The sequence below is a fragment of the Amborella trichopoda genome, chromosome 4 (genome assembly GCF_054954075.1).
Source record: "Amborella trichopoda isolate Santa Cruz 75 chromosome 4, AtrichopodaSantaCruz75HAP2 v2.0, whole genome shotgun sequence".
NCBI lineage: Eukaryota > Viridiplantae > Streptophyta > Magnoliopsida > Amborellales > Amborellaceae > Amborella > Amborella trichopoda.
In genome coordinates, this window is record NC_142339.1 from 45762693 (window position 1) to 45775861 (window position 13169).

The window sequence follows — 13169 nt, forward strand, 5'->3', positions numbered from 1 at the left end:
AGACCATGTTTGTAGCATTTTTATGATCCTAAATTTTCCGCACACACTATCCTCATCCTAGTGATCAATCTCCACCAAAATAAATAAATCATTTTGCACTCTAGATAGGGTAAAAAATGGGTCTCCTTCAACTATGAATGTAGACCATCCATTTGATAAATTTTAAGATATGGGCTTTAATGAAAGTACTCATTTGATCATTCAAGAGTGGATGCTAAAATTTTAAATAGAAAAAATAATCCTATATAAATCTTTTAGCTGAGGATTTGAATGCATAATATAATACATTGGAAGCACTTTTTGAGGCATACAACATCTTATTGGATCATGGTATTCTTGGGTTAATTGGAACCAGATAGATGTTGACTCATATTTACAACATTAAAAATGATTTGATAAGGCTACATCCCTATCAAAATAAGTAAAGCCTCATCTCAAACATCATTGGAAATTGCAGCGCTGGCATCCGATAACTTTCAAATTGATCATCTCGGTCTCGACCAATATATTTGTAAAAAAAATTGGATTTTAAGCCTTAAAAATAGTATACATCGTAAGTCATTATCTAGACCGTCGATTTTTCCATAAAAATAAGTGTTCACCGACTCACAAGGTCTTTATCTATTTTGAGCTTGTTTTATAGTTGGTGTTGGAAATGGATTTTAGAGCCATCGAGATTTCTAATGCCCAAAGTGCTTTCTGACCGAGTATTCAAAGTGAGGCTTTAGTTTGTTTTCATTAAGCTGAAACCTTATAGAAACTGCATTATGACAATATTAATAAACATTATATTGTCAAATCCTTAAAGTATTAATACATAGAATTTCGTTAATATTGGTAAACTATATTTTAAAATATTGATAGACGGCATTTTTGTGATTATTTGATTATTGGTTGTATTAAAGCTTCATTTCTAGTCAATTGTCTGGAACGATCATTCTCACTCTTATACATTATTAATTCAGTTTAATGGACAAATAAAAATGCCTTCGACTAATTATTGCTTTTTTTTACTAAGAGGACTTATTTTTTATTCAATGTGAAAGTGTAAAGATACATAACTCAAAACCAAATAGAAGAAACAATTAAGGAATCCAACATGAACTCCTTTCATAGCCTAATCATTAGCAATATCATTAGCTTCGCAATAAACATGATGAAAGCTAACCACCATGGCAGAAACAAACTCCATTAGCCTTAATCAAATGGATCTAAGCTGCCAAGGAGGCTTAAAGAACTTCGAACACCAATTGATGTCATTCATCAAATCTACTTCGATGATTAAATAATCCCCCGCCCTCTCTCCCTTCATATCAACAATCCTAGCAACACATCAGCCAGTTTAGCATAATTGGTGAAGACAACTCCACATGGCCCAACATAGCTAAAGACAATAGAACCCTCAGAAATTCTACATACCCATCCTACACCTACATTCTTTGAGTTGCCAAAAGATGAGCCATCAAACTTAAGCTTTAGAGATCCCCCCATCGGAGGCTGCCATTTGGAATTTGGTGTCACTTTTAACACTCTGTAATATATGTTATTTCTCAAATTGAAGAAAATATCACTATCCAAATTGAGGAAAATGCCTTCAACTATTACAAACAAGAAATATAATTCTTTAACACTAACATCCACAAAAAAATATAAAAAGAATGCTCAATATTGTTGAAAATGTTGTTCTTAAACATCAGTGCAGGTTTCTACCACAAATATCACTACATCAGACAATGTACCAAAATTTTCAAATTTTGTGGAGACTCATCTAATATTTATCTTAACTTTTTTATTTTTTTTATATATTTGAAAATTTAGAAATTCGCCTAGCTACATTTTATTGTTCCAACTTATGATTATTTGTAATTTGATGAGTTTTTTGATGTTGAATATAAAAATAGGAAATTGTTCAGTAGTTCATTTCTGAGTGGATATTGATAAATTTTCCTATATATTTTAAATAATTTTATCATAAAAAAAACCTCCTTTTGCAAATAGGCTATAGTGCCAAAGCACTTTCTAAGGGCTACAAATCTAATACATAACATGGATTAAATTGCTTTTTTGCATCCTCGGAGCACAATATATACAATGTTAAATTTTTTTGTTTTTTGGGAAAATATCTTCATACCCTCTACTTTTAGGTTTCATTTCTTGATAAACCCAAAGTTTCAAAAAATATCTTCTAACCCTCTGGCCACTTTAAACCTATTTTTTGACCTAAACAAATGTGAGAAGATGTACTCTTTTTTAACTCAATCATTTCTCTCTTCACTTATATACCCCAAACTTCTCTCTTTCTCTCTCTTCCTGCATCTCTCTCTCCTCCTGTGTTTCTCCAAACACCTCTTTCTCTCCTCCCGGTAACCTCTCACCTCCAGAAAACCCTTCTCTCTCTCTCTCTCTCTCTCTCTCTCGAAGTTTGGGAGGATGACTTTTACAAAATCCATGTATTTTTAGATTTGTTTGACCTAGAAAAACAAGTTTAAATTAGCTTAGGGGGTTAGAAGAAATAAAATCTACAATTTTTATTCCCCAAGATATATTTTAATGTCTTGGGTCTATTCTGAAATGAAACTTAAAAATATGGGGTATAGAGATATTTTTCCTTTTTTTTTGTTTTGGGTGAATCCAATGTGAACTTTTTGTTACTCATTTATTAGACCATACCAAGCATTGAGGGAATACTTATCCTGTAGATTTTGCTAGCCATCCCGTACCAGGCCCCTAAAATGGGTCACACCCACGGTTTCAATTTGGAACAAGGGCTTTGAATTTCGGGTTTCAATGAATCCTTTTTTCTTTTTTCTTTTTCCTTTGTGCTATAAAATCATCTGAAAATTCGATGTTATAGTTTACTGAAATGCGTCACAACCACGGGTTTCAATTTGGAACATGGGCTTTGAATTTCGGGTTTCAATGAAGCCTTTTTTCTTTTTTCTCTGAGCTATAAAATCATCTGAAAATTCGATGTCATAGTTTTTAAAAATCTCTTTACACATCGATTCTGGTCTAGGAGGAATCATGTATCAATTGAATAAGGCATTATGAATTTTCAGATGTCATTTTTTTTTTAGCTTTTTATAACAACAACTGCACTATTTTTTTCTTTGTTTCGTTCTACGCAAATCAGCCAAACTTCCAAGTTCTTCCCATATTTGAACAGTTTTCGATGAAATTTGATTCAAAAATTTCTCAACTCATCACTCCACATTATTGTTGAATCCTATTTACAAAAATGGACCAATTATTATGCAGCTTTGGATGAAAACGTTCAGAGTTTTAGGGTTCCTACTGTTTTCTTTTTTCTCCACAGAAAATGAAAAATAATTGAATGGGATGTGATTGTAATACAAACTTTGTATTGAAATTAATTTAGGGTTTTTGTTCAAGAATGACTTCTCTAGCATCTAAGCTTCATGTCTGAATTTTTGTTGTCCCATTCTTTATCTTTCCAGAATTCTTTTGTCTAGGTTTGACTGTTGTTCTTGATTTATTTTTGTGTGTGTGTGTGTGTGTGGCATAGTTCACCATTTTTGAGGATATTGGAAACAATTTTGAAACAGATTTGTTCAAATTTGGTTCAAAATGATGTTTATTCACCTGTGCACAAATTTGTTATGTAAATTTTGTTGATGCAAACTAATTTCAATACAAATCGAGAGCAAAAAAATGTGGTATTTATGGGGTTTATATTTGTGCTGAATTTTCGGATATTTATTGATATCATCATTAATTATATACAGATATATATTTATACTAAGAAAATTTCTTGAAAATACTAGAATATATTAATACATTCTAATATTAATATACCATTTTTTAATTATCAAATTTACAATCTACCATATGTATATATCATGTTTTTTATTAATAATGGATCACTTGGAGATTAACATATCGTAATTATACATTAATAGCACAAATTCTGAAATTTCATAATTATTTTTATATTATAAATACGTCATGTATGATTTTTTTATTACATATGAAAATGTGAATTTTTTTTTATATTAGAAGTTATATAAAACAAAGTTTAAATGTAATTACTTTTGTATAGTAAATAATTACAACCTAAGAATCCCAATTTATTATAATATTATGGTATATATGAAAACAAGATTTGAAATATTCCATATTAAGAAATAATGTGAATGTATGAATGTAAAATAAATTATATTTGAAATTAAGTTTCTAAATGAAGATTACATGGTAAGGCATAGTTAGTTTGGCTCTGACAATTATGAGGAGTACATTGTCAAATAATTATTGAGACAATTCAATGATTGGCACCATCATGATGAAGAGGAAGAATGGCACTTTTATTTTAGCATTAGGTTGTTTTCTCTACATTAGACGAAGTATTCATATCCGTGATGATTGTGTCCTCAACAAACATCCATATAGGCAACACAAAGATTAAATATTCACTTATTTTTAAAAAATATTAAAAGTATATAATACACAACCCCGATTTTTTTTAAATTGAAAACTCAAAAACACAATTTTTAGAGATTTTAAGTGATTTTTTGAAATTTATTTGAGCCCAAAACAACCTGATTCGACCGATTCATTGAACCAGATTACCAATCCACTGATCCGACTCAGTTTTCTGGATGACCGATCCAGGTCACCTATCCGTTTTAAAAACCTTGCTCGTACTCCTCGATAATAAATGAGGATGATACAAAATAGGGAAAATATCTCTATAAACGTCATTTTCAACTTTCATTTCTTCCTAAACCCAAAATTTCTAAACCTATCTTCTAATCTCCCAAATAACTTTATCAATTTTTATTCCAACTTTTGACCCAAACAAATTAAAAAAGATATCTTTTTGCTAACTCTCTCTCTCCTCACGTGTTCTTCCTCTCTCTTTCTGCAACCCATTTCTTTCCAGCTCAACAGGGGTGTAAGCTGGGATATTGTATAGAAAATGGACCACCTCATGTCGTCAATCTTCATGATGGAGCTCTACTACATTGTCGCCATCTTATCCGCTATTGTAGTACCAGAGGTATCTGTGGCTTCTCCGTCACCTTCTTCTGGTTCATCTAAAGATGGTTTGCAACTCCTCTCCTTCAAAGGTATGGATCACCAGGAGATCGTTGATTTGTTGATTTGCAACTCCTCTCCTTCAAAGCCTAATGAAACATCCATGAAAGCTTCTCCATGGATACCTAAAAATATAGTTTCCGGGTTTGGGAAAGATTCATATCGTAGTGTTTTTGGAAAAGGTGTACCAATAGAACATGGAAAGCTGCCTCTCTCTAAACTTGACTCGAGGGATTTGTCAGGTAAAGGTGTTAACACTAAGGGTTCAGCCTTGGTATCTGGTAATGGAGATTGAGCATCCGCTACCCCAAGATTGAAATCTTCCCCATTGAGACCTAAAGAGTTAGTTTCAGGGTTGGACGAAGTTTGTATGGTAGTAGTTTCAACATTGCCATCTGGTAATGGAGATCATAAGATCTCGATCACTGCTTCTTTTATGTTCATGCACAAAGTCTTGTGGGTGATTTGGACGCCATCGATCAAGACCTTGGTGGTGTCCGCAATTTTTCTGATTGCCCAAATTTAGAGTTCCTTGACCTTTCAGGAAACAACTTTTCAGGTGAGCTCCCTGCTTTAGGTTCCCTGACTCTAAAGAGTTGGGGGAGATAGAGAGAGAGGGGTTAGGAGGTTGATCAGGGGAGAAAGAAAGAGAATCATGTCAAAAGAGAGCGGGGTTTATAAAACAATGTCTTTTTTAAATTTGGTTGGGTCAAAAAAATTAGTAAAGAATGAATAAAATATGTTTAGGGGGTTAAGAGATATAATAGAGTGAATTTTTATGTAGTAAGATAGGAACCTTAGGTTAATAGAGAAATGAAGGTCGAAAATGGAGTCTATGAAGATATTTTCCCAACAAAATATGCATTTTGACCTTGGCACAAGCTGCCAAAGGATATACCGATTTATCTATAATTTTTTTTGGGATATATCTATACTTACCTGTACGAGTTGGTGGGGTAAGATCATAAAATACGTTTATTGGGACGCATCCATTCCCTCAAAGGCTATTTTGACACGTCCAGAAACCATTGACATTTTTCTTTGAATTTCTTGATGGCAAGGCATAGAAATATCCATGATATTTAATACCTAGGGGCTACATTAGCCTAATAAAGTCCACATCAAACCATAGTCATTACCTAATCCATAATCCAACCTAGAAATAATCAATATCTAATCCATAATCCAACCTAGAAATAGTCATTACCTAATCCATAATCCAACCTAGAAATAATCCAAAACAATCCTAAATCCCATAGAAATTAACCTTAAGAAACCTAAACGTAAAAAAAAAAAAAAAAGACAAGTTTTGCAATTGAAAAGCAATGAGGAATTCAAAAACTATATTAGTTTGGTAATTTTGGTAAAAAAAATAGCAAGGAAATACCTTTAAAATCAAAATCCTGATAAATCCATGTTAGTTAGAGTAAGTTAGTAAAGTGTGCCAAAAGTTGTGAGGAAAAAGATGTGAAATGTGCGCAGTGGAGCGTGGACAACTGTCAGTTTCTGATTGGTTGTAGATCAGCATCTTCTAATTTCTCTTGCATATTTGTTTATAAAAACCCTATTTTGGACCCCCAAAACCCTAAGTTAACCTAAATCTTAAGCCTTAACCAAGTTCCTTAGAAACCCTAGGCTTAAACCCAGAAACCAAAGTTTTTCAAGACACCATTATCACCCATTTCATTGAGAGAAACCATTCATTTATCAATCCCTAATGCCTTGAACCTTTGATTTTTCGGAGCCTCTTTCGTTTAGTTCATTCAAAATCAAACATAAATTAGTCATTTCAAATGAAAAGCGGATTCCATCATCCAGTAGAGCTCTGATCAAGGTTCATGCTCCGGGTGCCGGGCTGGAGAGCCACAACCATTCGTAAGTCCTTTATTACTCATTTATTTACAGTTTTTTATTTTTCGTTTATTTTTCTTTGGGCCTCAGTGTTTTATTTGCTTCCTGCTTTTGTTTAGGTTTTGTTTCTCAACTTTTATGTGACTATTCTTTTGGGTTCTATCTTTTCAGTGAGATCTGATACTTTTGGGTCAGAGTTTGACAAAATATTTTAAGTAACTTAGTATAAAAGAACATTTGCATCAGATCTCATATCGGATCAGGCTGGGATATAGGCACATATCTTGCATCCACTCTTGGATGGTTACTAAGAGATGAATCCTAAGCAACTATTGGTAATGAAACAACACTCGTTTACTGGTTCGTTGAATTACTGCCTTACTTTTCCATGACTATAAGCACGACTGACAATCTCCTTGCAGTAGATGAATATCACTATAAATAGTCATGAAATAGAGAGCAAGGGAGGAGACAAAAGAGGAGCCCAAAAAGAGGGAGCGGCCGATAGGATAACCAGTAAAATTTGAGACCTGATTATTTACCAGGTAAAGTAAATACATTATTCAGAAGGTGGGAATACATAAACAAAAAGTAAGCAAGAGATACAAGAGATCCAGCCCTTTAGGAGAACAGAAAGATCCTTCTCATACTTGGGTCCATTCCTGAGCATGGCATTATCCATATTGTATTGATTGCTCCTCTTCTCTTAAAAACTTGGGTCCCCAGTAAGTTGTAACCACTCAAAACAAAGGTTTTTCATAGCTCCTTTTCGAGGGTGTATGTAATTTACAGATTGTCTGCGGGTGCCCTGAGAATGTTTTACTCAGAAATAAAAAACACTCAATGCAAATATTTGCTCAATGCAAATAGTTGCATGGGTGTTATTTGTTTCATTGACAACTTTATACTGTTTATAGTCTTCTTACAAGTGGACTTAATCCATTGATGCTTAGAAATACAAATAGATAAGAAGGTTAAGGTTCTTTAAAACCGATTGGAAGGTGAGTAGTCATCAACCTTTTTTGGATTTTTTTGTTGGAGAATGTATCACACTAATTTGTCATGCCCTACATAACCGAAATGGAGTGGCTAAGAGATGAATAAGATTTGGGTAGAGATGGTGAGGAGCATGACGGGGCACTCTATTCTCTCGCTTGACTTATAGTGAGAAGCGGGGGGGGTATATCCTTAATTAGACTCCCACTGAACTAGTTTCTTCAACTTCCCATAATATTTTTACTAGTCATCCGTCCCTTGATCATTTAGGAGTAGGATATTCAGCCAATATCATACTTTCACCTCAAAATAGGTCTAATCTAAAATCTAAAACAAAAATAGGTCTAATCTAAAATGTAAAACATTAAATAGATGTTTATAGGTGATCTAATTTGCTTGATTATGCAAACAATCTTTGGCATAATATCCGAAAACCTTTCGTTAATCTATGGGCTCTATGAGGTTAGCCTTGCTTATTATTGTGATGGTTCAGTTGGGATCCATTATTATTTTGGGGCCGTTCCGAGAATTAAAAAATGAAGTCATTATTATATATATATATATATATATATATATATAGGACGGTGATTTCATGCAACGGTTGTATCATTGTATAATGCATCAATTTTCAAAAATCATATTAGGACCATTTGTTTGATCAAAATTTTAAAATATGCACTCTTTTCATTCTAATGAACAATCATAGAAAAGAAAAATTTGAAAACGCAACCTCAAATGTATTTTTTTAGCCGAAGTAACATAGGCCGTCCATTTTGGTAAGATGCTTAGATCTAGACCTTAGAATGATTTTTTCTTTTCAAATTTTTAAGATACATTTATTATCATTAGATGAACAATGTTAAAAAAAGAAAAAATGAGGTTGAGTTTGTAACGGAGATGATCTTGAAATTCACCAAATGAATGACCTGGATTCGTTGTTGGAGGGGGACTCATTTTGACCATATCTAGGGTTCAAATTGAAATTTTTCTTTTCTAAGATTGATTATCGAGATAAAGAGAGAGAATGCGCGTAAAATTATGGGTCATAAAAATACCACAAACATAATTTTCTAAAAGAAATGTGGTTGCATTATAATATGATACAACCGTTACATTAGATTATTGCCCATATATATATATATATATATGCCCTTAGGTCTCTGCTTCCAAGAATGCCTTTCTTGAGTTGCGTGCCAACAATGGCCAACCAATCCGAGCTAATATCGCTACTTTTACATTTCTCACATGAGAGAACATGTTGGATCTGTACAAAATTTGGATCCATACTTGAGTAGTAGGTTTAGGTTTATCTCATCAAATATATCCCGTAAGAGTATTGCCCTGTACAAGTATATTTTCAGCCTCACCATCAAACTTTCATAAGTCTTTCAACTGAGAACTTCGAGAACTATGACACTTGATGTTTACACCCAATGATATGGGCAGATTATCGAATTTACTAATCTCGACCGATCCGAAGATGCAACATGGACACATCAAGTTGACAATGCGTCACTAGTTCTCTTAAATTACATGCCAATAAATATAAGGAAAGAGTGAAAATAAGGCTTAGGCTTAAGGAGAAAAAGTAAAGCCCCATCTCAGAGCTCTTGGAGCACTGCAGTCATGGTGTTGGAAAGCCATCATATTGATCATTTCAAACATGATCATTATGGATATGAAAAAGAAGTAGGATTTTAAAGTCTAAAAATACACATATTGCTCGATGGTAGATAGATACAACATACGCTCAACGGCCCAAATTGAATCTGGACCGATCTATGATTACGATTTAATTTTATATTTGAATTTTACATTTTTTACCAAGAAATTCAAATCATTTGAAATTTGGAGGATCTATTCTTAAGAACTCGGCAAATCTAATCAAAATATCAAAACAATAATTAACAAAAAGTTGAATGGGCTAAAATACCCTTGAATCTTTTAGGGGTATTTTGATCTATTTAATTTTTTGAATTATTTATTTAGTATTTTTATTAGGTGCACATTGATGAGAATAGTGGATGCCCCTAAATTTTAAGTCATTTTGACTTGTAGAAAAATATTAAAATTTAAATACAAAATTCAATTGTGACCTTTAGATCAGCCCAGATTCAATCTGGGTCGTTGGGCTTACATTATTCTATCTCCCCATAGGCTGAGATAACCTTTTCCCAACAAATTATATGGACCTTTTATTTTCAAGTGTTCACAAATTTGTGAGATCGGTACTAATTTTTTATCTACCAATTTCACAATCAGTGGTGGAAATAGATTTTATTGCCAGCATAGGATGTCCCATATCGGAAGTGTTTTCCAGATTAGGCTTTAAGGTAGGGTTTTACTTTTTTTCTTAAGGCGAAGTCCTAATGGAAATCAAATGCCACAAGGTTGCCAGAAGATCACGAACCCAACAAGTTGTGACGACTTTTAACGCAACTTGGCGAATCAATAAACACCATTAATAGATTAAAAGATTTCTACCTATGGTTACAGCCAATGATTTTAAAAACATCGGGTCGGTACGGAATTGCCTCGTCCAACTCGGGAATCGGTCACCCCATGCCAATTCTATGAATATATAGGAAATCGTCCAGGTCTAGAACAAAACCGGCGATTTGCTAGAGTGTAATGATGTTTTGCTACAATAAAAACGCCATTTTTCTACAATAAAAACACCGATTCAGATTGGTTCATGGCTAGCTCACAATAAAATGGCGATGCACGCCGCCAATTCACTGATCCATCCTAGTCATCGATCAGTTTTTTAAATCACTGGTTACAACAAATAAAGAAGAATTGAAGGAAACCTCTTTATATTTGTATATAATTTAATATGAACTAGTAGTTTTTTAAATCACTGGTTACATCAAATAAAGAAGAATTGAAGAAAACCTCTTTATATTTTTATATAAATTAATATGAACTAGTATAATATATATTACCTAAGTAACATATAAATTATATGCCCTAAAAGAATAAACACACGAAATTCAAATATAGTTCTTCAATATTAGTATATGTTGAAGTCAAGCATAGAGATTAGTTGAAAGACGCCTTGGGGAGTAGAGGTGAACAGCTCGTTGGTTGATCGGCTGCATTGGCCTCGCGTTCGCCTCAGCTTCCTATGACATGAGCCACAATTATTACTATTTGCTTTTGGCACAAGGTGCCCATAATTACTCTTGACTATTGGATGTGAAATTGGGTGGCTACATTTATTTCATTGACCAAATTCAAAGTTCAAAAGAAATTTTTTTACACTTTATGACTGATGCCAATATATATGAAATGAAAGTTGAAAGGCTTACATCATGAACTGCAGCCCTCAAGCGCCTCACCTGCTCTCGGGAGACCGTCCTCACCTGAAATAAAGATTAACAATTGGAAAAAGCGACAATGAGAAGTGATGAAAGAAACTTTAGTTGGAGATTATTTTAGATTTATGCAGCTACTCTGCCTACCCATAAAGTTACTCCCTCTATTCTGAGCGAATATTCATAATCGGCTCACGTCGGTTGCAAATAGGCCCCGTTTGGTTTCGAAAAATGGGACTCTTGGGGATTGTGTATCCTTGATGGAGGGAAGACATAATTAAAATATTTAACTCTATCATTGTAATAGTTTCAGTGATTTAATAATATTCAGTATTTTTATCTAAAAATAAAATAAAATAAATATAATAATAAAGGGTGAGATAATTTAATCTCTCTAAGTTTACAAGGGAGTCTCCAAAAGATCTTTTCATAAGAACTCTTTACTCAAATTAAATTATCTTCTTCATTGAAGAACTTCTTCTCTTTAAATACACTCTTAAGAGAATAAATAAAAAATAAAACAACCCACAAAAAAATAAACTCTTTCATATTTCTTTTTCTCTAATTCCCACGTTAATCATTATCTCCATCTCTCTATCTAAATATCATGTTATCTTTTCTTTCTAAAAAATAATTTATACTTAAAATAAGCTATTCCTAAATCAAAAGGTAGGCATTCGACAATTCAAGCCATAGGCATTCGACAATTCAAGCCCTTACTAAAACTCATGCACAAAAAATCCTCCTACTTAACTTATCCTAGTGCAATTTCTATTTGTAAAAAAAATAGACAAAAAATAATAATAATAACGCTAAAATTTTGACTTTTTCAAATCTCTTTATACATCAATCCTGTAATTGGTATCTCCTAGAATCAGCACTTTCTGGAAGATAGTGTATGTTGCTTGAATAATATTTGGCAGAGACCTTGAAGATGCATCTTCACAGTTTTGATTGCCTAGAAGATGTATCTTTAGGAAATTTAACAATTTTCCTTGTATCATTACATTTCAAAAAATATCCATTCTCAATGTTATTAACATTTGACTTAAGAATCATTGAAGTCCTTTTTTGTAAGTGTTTGTCCAAGTGATGAATAAATAGCGAGATTTCAAAATTGTCAAGTTTATAATATTATATTATAATAACAGTGTTTAGATAATAATATAATATTATTTTATTAGTAATAATATGCATTATAGTATTATTATGTTATAATAATATTTTTATCATATAATTGCAGCATTATAATAATAATAATTATCATTATATCATTATAGTTATTTAATATATTATAGTTATTATATTGTAATAATTATAATAATAAATATTATTAATATTGCTATATTATTAAGTAGAATATAATATTATTTTATAAGTATTATTATGACATCATATTGTAATTACAAGCATCATCATCCAAGTCTTATCTTAATTAATTAGAGTTGGCTAATTATATAATAATATAATATGTTTGATTACTATTAATATAATATTATAATATTTAAAATATCATAATAAAATATAAATATTTCAATTGTAATATAATATAAAATTATTATATTAAGATAATAACATTATATTATAATAAATATATATTTAAATAATCACTCTTTTTATATTTTATATAAGAATATACTAATAACAATAATAATTGTAGTATTAATATTAATAATAACAGTAATAACATTAGGGTATGACGTTTAACTTTTGATTTTCAGGAAATATATATTTTATTTATTTGGAATGAATTGACATTTCCTGGAATTTGGCTTAAAATGAGGATACAGAACTCCCTACAAATATGTTAATTCCGTCTTTAGAAGAAACCAAACAAGTCCGTCTGTGTTGTTTCCATGGAAATGTTATTCCAGGATTCCCATTTCCAGGGAATCAAATGGGCTCTAAAGGTAAATTGTTGCATGTGGGTCAGCCTGCTAATGTAATGAA

General features: G+C 32.0%; 1 long non-coding RNA gene across 2 annotated transcripts; it reads right to left on the reverse strand.

The window, feature by feature from the left end:
• Positions 1 to 10894: 10894 nt before the first annotated feature.
• Positions 10895 to 11477, reverse strand: LOC148782518 (uncharacterized). Of its 2 annotated transcripts, none has more exons than XR_016053180.1 (2): positions 11244 to 11477; positions 10895 to 11027 (listed from the first exon to the last, which is right to left on the reverse strand). It is a non-coding gene; the product is annotated as an uncharacterized LOC148782518 (long non-coding RNA). The 2 variants fall into 2 exon arrangements; XR_016053181.1 differs by having other exon boundaries at positions 11214 to 11477.
• Between the last annotated feature and the right edge of the window lie 1692 nt (positions 11478 to 13169).